The sequence below is a fragment of the Oncorhynchus tshawytscha genome, linkage group LG19, assembly GCF_018296145.1.
Source record: "Oncorhynchus tshawytscha isolate Ot180627B linkage group LG19, Otsh_v2.0, whole genome shotgun sequence".
Lineage (NCBI taxonomy): Eukaryota > Metazoa > Chordata > Actinopteri > Salmoniformes > Salmonidae > Oncorhynchus > Oncorhynchus tshawytscha.
This window is the reverse complement of record NC_056447.1, coordinates 48618736-48627158: the sequence shown is the minus strand read 5'-3', so window position 1 is coordinate 48627158 and position 8423 is coordinate 48618736. Positions and strand designations below refer to the sequence as shown.

General features: G+C 42.4%; 2 non-coding genes across 2 annotated transcripts; both read right to left on the bottom strand.

Annotated features, from left to right (window-relative positions):
- Positions 1-1065: 1065 nt before the first annotated feature.
- On the bottom strand, positions 1066-1137 carry trnap-agg. Its single transcript has one exon. It is a non-coding gene; the product is annotated as a tRNA-Pro (tRNA).
- A 4386-nt stretch (positions 1138-5523) lies between these two features.
- On the bottom strand, positions 5524-5595 carry trnap-ugg. Its single transcript has one exon. It is a non-coding gene; the product is annotated as a tRNA-Pro (tRNA).
- Positions 5596-8423: the final 2828 nt, after the last annotated feature.

The window sequence follows — 8423 nt, the reverse complement described above, 5'->3', positions numbered from 1 at the left end:
TGATGTAAGAAGGGCTTTATAAATAAATGTTATTGATTGATAACCCTTTATTTAGCAGATGTCGATCCAGACATCCATCCTGAGGAGACATTTGGGCGTCAGGGCAGCTTTTGAGCTGCTGCACTGTCAGAGCCAGGAACCTACCTTCTCTGAGGATGTTACCTTGTAAGACAAGACCCCTTTGTGGTGTTTATTTTATTATTATACAACAGGTTATTACAGAGATGCCATCATGAAGGTGAGATGGTTCCCTCCTTACCTGAAACAACATACTGTAATACATAGTGTTAAACAACGTTATGGTTTATGAAGTTATATATGTACATGGCCACACCTCTGAATTGTGAACACTTTTGGTACGTCAAAAGATTCTAAAAGTGTAATTTCCTCAGAAAGCGTCTCAGTCATCCAGTGGCTTCATCCCCAGGGAGACCTTCCAGAGACTGTTTGATGAGCTGGACAGGATCAAACAGGTATTTATATTTTATCTCTACGACAATGTTCATTTCTTCAAAACTATGCAGTTGGCGGACTGTCAGTCTAACTCAAAGCAGACTGTCATAATTTTCATTTGCAACGGAAGCAAACATTTGGACAGAGGCAAATCTGAAAAGCTATTGTGAAAGGAGTTTGAACAGCAAATTGAAGTCATTGTTTCCCTCTGTAGCATCCTCCATTGCCTGAGTACTCATCTAAGTTCCTGCACAAGGTTCAGTTTATCTTCAGTCATCATTATGTCACTGTGGTGGGGAATGTGCCCCAATGTTATCTGCATCTGTGTGAATTCACTATGTCACAAGTTCACAATATTTAATGAATTAACTTAGATATTTGTGTTTCTGCTTGATCCTAACAGCTCTTAGTTACGACACTAGCCTGGAATCCTAACTGACATGCTTTGTTTGACCATAACAATATAGAAACCGAGCTTATCAGTTAAGATTCCAGGCTACTTATTCACAGTAATATTGTTGATAGAGATGCTTTAGTGAATGTACACTACTATGCTTTGTACACTCTATGTTGGCCTGTTCATACTGTAAGTTGCTTGACAACTTAAAAGGAGGGCTCGTCCGGGATTTGAACCCGGGACCTCTCGCACCCTAAGCGAGAATCATACCCCTAGACCAACGAGCCTCTCTTAGGTTTAACAACCAAGAGTTTAAATTCCACTGCATGCCACGTGCATGAGGAATTTCTCTCAAGTTAATGTTGCATGCTCAGTAAAACTGTTCAGAGACTGCCACCTAGTGGCTATTCTAGACTCTGCCCAAACACAGACATGTTGATCAAATGGAAACAGAGGACTCATCATGGACATAATGTATTTTGGAAAGGACATTGGAATTGAGGGCTTCCACCATTTTAAAGTAGTCAACTGGGTGGGTTTTCCTATGAGTTGGGAGCAATCAGCCAATGAAGAAGAAGACAATTGACTACTTTAAAATGGACATAATATAAGTCCTCTATTTATCTCTGTTATTGATCATCATTAGAGTCAATTGGAAAGGCAGAAGATATAGTCCCTGGCCCATTTTGTTCACCTTCTCTGCATTTGATGTCTCTGGTCTAAAAATGAGTATTTCTTCAGAATTTAAGGGGCTGCACTGTATTGTATCCCATTTTACTTTTAGAAAATGTGTAAGGTCAAAGTTCATGTATGGTATATGCATGTATTAAGTCTATTGTATATGCATCTAAGCATCATAAATGTTCCTCTAGATTCTCCTGGTGATTGACTGTGAGTAGAATCTCTGAACCAGACAACTACTATTTAGAGGCTCAACATTTAAGGCCATTTGAACGTAAAATGTACTACAAGTAGTAGTTACAAGTAGACATTAGTTACTGTACCTGCAGTGCACTGCCGACATGAATGACTCTTGTATAGCAGGTATGGGTCTTGCAGTTTATGTCAATAGCTCTGTGCAATTCACAGAGTTTATACAGTGCCTTGCGAAAGTATTCGGCCCCCTTGAACTTTGCGACCTTTTGCCACATTTCAGGCTTCAAACATAAAGATATAAAACTGTATTTTTTTGTGAAGAATCAACAACAAGTGGGACACAATCATGAAGTGGAACGACATTTATTGGATATTTCAAACTTTTTTAACAAATCAAAAACTGAAAAATTGGGCGTGTGAAATTATTCAGCCCCTTTACTTTCAGTGCAGCAAACTCTCTCCAGAAGTTCAGTGAGGATCTCTGAATGATCCAATGTTGACCTAAATGACTAATGATGATAAATACAATCCACCTGTGTGTAATCAAGTCTCCGTATAAATGCACCTGCACTGTGATAGTCTCAGAGGTCCGTTAAAAGCGCAGAGAGCATCATGAAGAACAAGGAACACACCAGGCAGGTCCGAGATACTGTTGTGAAGAAGTTTAAAGCCGGATTTGGATACAAAAAGATTTCCCAAGCTTTAAACATCCCAAGGAGCACTGTGCAAGTGATAATATTGAAATGGAAGGAGTATCAGACCACTGCAAATCTACCAAGACCTGGCCGTCCCTCTAAACTTTCAGCTCATACAAGGAGAAGACTGATCAGAGATGCAGCCAAGAGGCCCATGATCACTCTGGATGAACTGCAGAGATCTACAGCTGAGGTGGGAGACTCTGTCCATAGGACAACAATCAGTCGTATATTGCACAAATCTGGCCTTTATGGAAGAGTGGCAAGAAAGCCATTTCTTAAAGATATCCATAAAAAGTGTCGTTTAAAGTTTGCCACAAGCCACCTGGGAGACACACCAAACATGTGGAAGAAGGTGCTCTGGTCAGATGAAACCAAAATTGAACTTTTTGGCAACAATGCAAAACGTTATGTTTGGCGTAAAAGCAACACAGCTCATCACCCTGAACACCATCATCCCCACTGTCAAACATGGTGGTGGCAGCATCATGGTTTGGGCCTGCTTTTCTTCAGCAGGGACAGGGAAGATGGTTAAAATTGATGGGAAGATGGATGGAGCCAAATACAGGACAATTCTGGAAGAAAACCTGATGGAGTCTGCAAAAGACCTGAGACTGGGACGGAGATTTGTCTTCCAACAAGACAATGATCCAAAACATAAAGCAAAATCTACAATGGAATGGTTCAAAAATAAACATATCCAGGTGTTAGAATGGCCAAGTCAAAGTCCAGACCTGAATCCAATCGAGAATCTGTGGAAAGAACTGAAAACTGCTGTTCACAAATGCTCTCCATCCAACCTCACTGAGCTCGAGCTGTTTTGCAAGGAGGAATGGGAAAAGATTTCAGTCTCTCGATGTGCAAAACTGATAGAGACATACCCCAAGCGACTTACAGCTGTAATCGCAGCAAAAGGTGGCGCTACAAAGTATTAACTTAAGGGGGCTGAATAATTTTGCACGCCCAATTTTTCGGTTTTTGATTTGTTAAAAAAGTTTGAAATATCCAATAAATGTCGTTCCACTTCATGATTGTGTCCCACTTGTTGTTGATTCTTCACAAAAAAATACAGTTTTATATCTTTATGTTTGAAGCCTGAAATGTGGCAAAAGGTTGCAAAGTTCAAGGGGGCTGAATATTTTCGCAAGGCACTGTATGTATCTCTGTCACAGGAGGTTGGTGGCACCTTAATTGGGGAGGACCAGCCTGTGGTAATGACTGGAGGGGAATCGGTGGAATGGTATTAAATACCTCAAGCAGATGGTTTGATGCCATTCCATTTGCTCCGTTCCAGCCATTATCATGAACCGTCCTCCCCCCGCAGCCTCCACTGATCTGTTTTTTCAGACAATCAACTGTTTCTTCATCCTTTACTACCTGCTGGAGATGGCGCTGAAGGTGGTAGCATTTGGCAGGACAGGATACATGTCCTATGGGAGTAACGCGTTTGATGGATCTCTCACAGGTCTTTCACTGGTAGGTGCAGTTCAGTATTATATACTGTATGTAAGGATAATGCAGGATCCATTTTGAAGCATGGGCAACTTAGAGAAGATTCTAGTTGATGTATCTATATTACCGTCTGTCACACAATTTAAAGTCACTCGTTGACATTACGACACTGTACATTATATTCCATACTGACTGGATATTGTTTTATATCTCTGTTTTACCAAAGGGCCTACAGATATCTATATTTGCCACTTACAGTCTACCATTTTCCTATTGGTAAGATTTTTCTACCCACTTTGCTTGTGATCTTTCAATATACTAACTCACTTAGGACAACCCTAAATACATCTATCACATATTTTCTCAAAAGGTGGGCTCATCTGGGATTTAAACCCAGGACTACTCACACCCTAAGCGAGAAGCATACCCTTAAACGAACAAGCCTGCTTAGGGAAACCCACCCGATCGTTACACTTTTCCCATCCCCTTCTCCTCATCAGCCTGTGAGTTAACTTCCAGAATCTGTGATGTGGCAGGTTTTTGCTATTAGACTGCCCTCTAGTGGTAACTGACACTTTTGGTTGAGTTTTACGTACACCGAGTGCACAAAACATTATGAACACGTGCCCCTTCCATGACATAGACTTACCAAGTCTGTCATAGACTGTATGTAGTCTGTCATGTGGACTGTGTCTAGTCTGTAAGTCATTTGACTTCTTAAAAGGAGGTCTCGTCCGGGATTTGTATCACATCCGGCCATGATTGGGAGTCGCATTGGGCGGTGCACAATTGGCCCAGCGTCGTCCAAGTTTGGCCAGGGTAGGCCATTATAAATAAGAATTTGTTCTTAACTGACTTGCCTAGTTAAATAAAGGTTACATAAAAAATGTAAATAAATAGTCTGTGTGGACAAAACATTATGAACACCTGCTCTTTCCATGACATAGACTGATCAGGTGAATCCAGCTGAAGTCTATCATCCCGTATTGACGTCACCTGTTAAATTCACTTCAGTCAGTGTAGATGAAGGGGAGGAGACAGGTTAAAGGAGGATTTTTAAGTCTTGAGACGTGTTCTGTATGTGTGCCATTCAGAAGGTGAATGGACAAGACAAGATATTGAAGTGCCTTTGAATGGGGTATGATAGTAGGTGCCAGGCGCACCGGTCTGAGTGTGTCAAGAACTGCAATGCTGCTGTTTTGTTCACTCTCAACAGTTTCCCGTGTGTGTCAAGAATGCTCCGCCACCCAAAGGACATCCAACCAACTTGACACAACTGTGACCAACCATGGTAACATGATGGATGGGTACAGCACTCAACTCGACATCAGAAGGGTCCTAGAGAGACCAGCTCTCAGAGAAAACACACAACTGCATTGGAGTCAACATGGGACAGCATCCCTGTGGAACACTTTCCACACCCTGTATTTATCTAATTAGGCTTGTCAGTTATACGACCAGTCGTTCGGCTAGTTCTCATAATACAAACATAGACGACATTGGTATCCTGTGAGCCTGCTATTTGTTATAGAAACCTACACATGACTGAATATCACTGTTTCTACTGAATATGCATAGTCATCTCCACTTCCCCAAGTAGACAATGATTATCTTGGGCAGTACAACGAGCCTGTAGTGTTCAGAAAAGAAGGGCTCGTCCGGGATTTGAACCCGGGACCTCTCGCACCCAAAGCGAGAATCATACCCCTAGACCAACGAGCCTTGTTGAAAGAAGGGTAAACACATACTATAAGTTTGCTCCCATCTGCCCTGTCACTGATATCAAGCGTGTGTGAAATCTGAGGCGTGTCCTTAGTGAAACTTTGTTACTTTACTCACCTCTACTGGTGATGATGTATACTGCATCAACACTAGAGTAAAGTTCTGACCTGTAGAAAACATTACATTTGTCAGTTATACGAGGCCATATATCATATTATGTATGGTATATATTTCCTCTGATATATAACTCAATAATATATTGTCCAAGGCATATTCAACACAAAAGAGCTGAAATATCCAGTAGAACTATAACCATACCTTAACATATTCCAGAACACTTTACTTGACCCCTTTGTCATAGGTCATAAGGGCTGTCCCGACCATTTTATGTGCTGCTTATTGTAGTCTTCAGCGAATGAGTAACAAATAATTGCCCAAATTTGTTTGGATTTTTTAAAATGTGTTTTATTTAACCTTTATTTAACTAGGCAAGTCAGTTAAGAATAAATTATTATTTACAATGACAGCCTAGCAAAAGGCAAAAGGCCTCCTACGGGGACAGGGGACTGGGATTTAAAAAATAAATACAATATAAACATAGGATGACACACACATCACAACAAGAGTGACACAACACCACATGTAAAGCACTATAAGAACAACAAAAGGCACAGGAACCCTACATTTAAGTGAGATGTGTGTAGATTATGAAAATGAACTCGCTGAGAAGATTTAAGGATGGAGCAAAATGTAAGCGTTCGTTTCCTTTATTTTCTTAGTCTCCTGTTATAAACTTGTTGAGCAACATTGTGCTGATGATGGAGTTTCCCCCTGCTACCTAGGGGGGTTCATTCTGGAACAGACAATTACAGGGTTCCAAAAGAAACACCTTTCTATTGGGGGACACAGGGACATGGTAAGATCTTCAAAATGGCTCGCTCTCTCTCACACACACATACACAGAGTAAGATCATTCAATTAAGACCATGTTCTCCACATGTTTCCCTTCACACAGATGAGGAGCTGTACATTCAACAGGTTGTGGTCCTCAACGAAGATGCTGTACATGTAGGAATAACTTGTTATTTTCCACCATGAGCTTGAACGTAAAATGTACTTGTGACGTAGAAGTCCGTCACTGGCCGCGGGCAGCATTTGGTTCTTTAACGCACACACATATTCATCACTCCTCCCTGCGCCATTATACCATAAGTTAACAATGTGGGTCGACACACAATTTAACTTCTGTCTTGGTGCATGCATTTCACACTTGTCAATGTTCATATTTGAGAGATACAATAATTATTATACTTATCAATGTTGTGGATGAGCGCATTGTTTGTTTGTTCTGTTCCTCTCTCTCCATCTCTGTAGCTTCTGGGTATGCTGGAAAAGGACCCGAGCTAAGGGAATTGGGTTGGCTTTATAGTGCCTGTCCCAAATTGCTCATTAATGCATATGGGCATATTGAAAGATATTGTCAGTAATGATGTAATGTTGTAAATGTTATGTTGTGATATTGTTTAAAACCGTGTTGCAATGTATATCCTTTAGTATGTTTAGTTCATGGAAAATGTAGGTTTGTATTGTTAATTGATTAATTAATTAGGGTTAATTGTTCTGAGGGGAGGGGCTAGCCCTACAAAAGGAGCCTCTCTCCAGTCTCTAAGGGGATTTTTTTGGATTGAGCTGTGGATGGGGCAGCATTGTTGTTAAGCTGTCCCATAAGGTAGACGTTGATGGCAGTACTGTTGTTTTCTGTTCCGGAATCACTTGTAAATAAACACCTTTGCACAGAAGAACTTTTGCGGTTCCGCCATCTTTTTATTTTTATAGAGGTTAGGTTATCCAGTTTAGCCATCTGGCCTACTCTACGTGACATATGGTGGCAGTGGTGGGATGGCGTACCGCAAATCAGTGAATTCCAACAAGAGAGGTAAAGGAATGCGTACAGGATTGCGTTCTCAGCAACAGCATCAACTGTCAGAAAAGGTACCTGAAGTTGAACCGGGGTGGAATACCATGGAATCGTCTGGTGAAGAAGAGGTCAAGTATGAGAAACTAGGAGCCCGACCGCGGGGCCAAAGACAACCAGAACTGGGTGAGCTGCTGACTGAAGGAGCAGTTGGGGGACCAGAACCACACCCAACCATGGTAACCCTTTTTCAGCAACTTTTCACCTGCCTTGAGAGGAGGGACGAAGACCTCAAGCAGGAGTTACGTGGCCTACGCCAATCTATCCTCACAGCTCCCCACCAGGCGGAACTCGTCAGTGAGAGCCCAAGATTGGGTCTTCCAACACCAGGACGACAAAGGCTCGATGCAGCAGGGACTTCAACTCCACAGCAGGCACCCCAAGCAGTAATGAGGCCAGCACCAGGAGACCAGTCCAGCAGTGTTAACATCCATCTTCCAGCATTCCTGAGGAAGGAGCCAAAGATGCCCTCATACCAGCAGGGGGAGGACATTGAAAACTACCTGCTGAGGTTTGAGCGCATGGCTAAGACGTGGCAGAGGCCTGAGGTAGAGTGGGCCTGCAGGCTTGTCCCATTGCTCACGGGCAAGGCCTTAGAGGCTTACACAGCAATGGATGAGGGGCTGGCCAATGTCTACAAGGGCTTGAAGGAAGCGCTGCTGGTGAAGTTTGACATCTCACCGGAAACCTACCGTCAACGCTTCAGAGCTGCATCAACGCCATCGGGTGAGTCGCCGACAGAGACGTACCACCGCCTCAAGGGTCTCTACCGACGATGGGTTCGACCGGGGGAGAAGTCACAGGACGAAATCGGGGAGGTCATCATCCTCGAGCAACTTCTACAAGTTCTACC